Here is a 951-nt window from a genome sequence, read left to right on the forward strand (position 1 = left end):
GCGTTTTGTGAGTTCTGATGGGATCCGGTGCTTTAGTGCTGGTATGATCGCATCCGACATGTTACCCCGGTCTTCGTCCCTTATCCTTGCCCCTCCCAGCTCCACTACAAAGACGATTGTACATTGCTTTGGCCGCTCCCTCTCAACTACGGAGACGAGTTTAACGCGGTTTCCACCCCTCCCTCTCAACCGCACCAGTGCACGCTTGCCGCGCCACAACGCCGACGCTGGACCCGTGAATCGTGAGCACCCAGCTATGACTTACCGCACTCATGCAAAATAATAAAACACGGTAAATATATTACTTACACGTGCGTTTTGTTTTGCAAGCGGCGCGAAAAAAATTAAAACGGGAATGCAACACGAGGACTTCCCAGGAGGTCACCCATCCTAGTACTACTCTCGCCCAAGCACGCTTAACTTCGGAGTTCTGATGGGATCCGGTGCTTTAGTGCTGGTATGATCGCATCGGACATGTTACCCCGGTCTTCGTCCCTTATCCTTGCCCCTCCCAGCTCCACTACAAAGACGATTGTACATTGCTTTGGCCGCTCCCTCTCAACTACGGAGACGAGTTTAACGCGGTTTCCACCCCTCCCTCTCAACCGCACCAGTGCACGCTTGCCGTGCCACAACGCCGACGCTGGACCCGTGAATCGTGAGCACCCAGCTATGACTTACCGCACTCGTGCAAAATAATAAAACACGGTAAATATATTACTTACACGTGCGTTTTGTTTTGCAAGCGGCGCGAAAAAAATTAAAAAGGGAATGCAACACGAGGACTTCCCAGGAGGTCACCCATCCTAGTACTACTCTCGCCCAAGCACCCTTAACTTCGGAGTTCTGATGGGATCCGGTGCTTTAGTGCTGGTATGATCGCATCCGACATGTTACCCCGGTCTTCGTCCCTTATCCTTGCCCCTCCCAGCTCCACTACAAAGACGATTG

At 52.2% G+C, this 951-nt stretch overlaps 2 non-coding genes across 2 annotated transcripts; both read right to left on the reverse strand.

Annotated features, from left to right (window-relative positions):
* Positions 1-352: 352 nt before the first annotated feature.
* Positions 353-471, reverse strand: LOC123179164 (5S ribosomal RNA). Its single transcript, XR_006490152.1, has one exon. It is a non-coding gene; the product is annotated as a 5S ribosomal RNA (ribosomal RNA).
* A 297-nt stretch (positions 472-768) lies between these two features.
* On the reverse strand, positions 769-887 carry LOC123179163 (5S ribosomal RNA). The gene has a single exon (XR_006490151.1). It is a non-coding gene; the product is annotated as a 5S ribosomal RNA (ribosomal RNA).
* Between the last annotated feature and the right edge of the window lie 64 nt (positions 888-951).

This window comes from Triticum aestivum, unplaced genomic scaffold (assembly GCF_018294505.1).
Source record: "Triticum aestivum cultivar Chinese Spring unplaced genomic scaffold, IWGSC CS RefSeq v2.1 scaffold159309, whole genome shotgun sequence".
Taxonomy (NCBI): Eukaryota; Viridiplantae; Streptophyta; class Magnoliopsida; order Poales; family Poaceae; genus Triticum; species Triticum aestivum.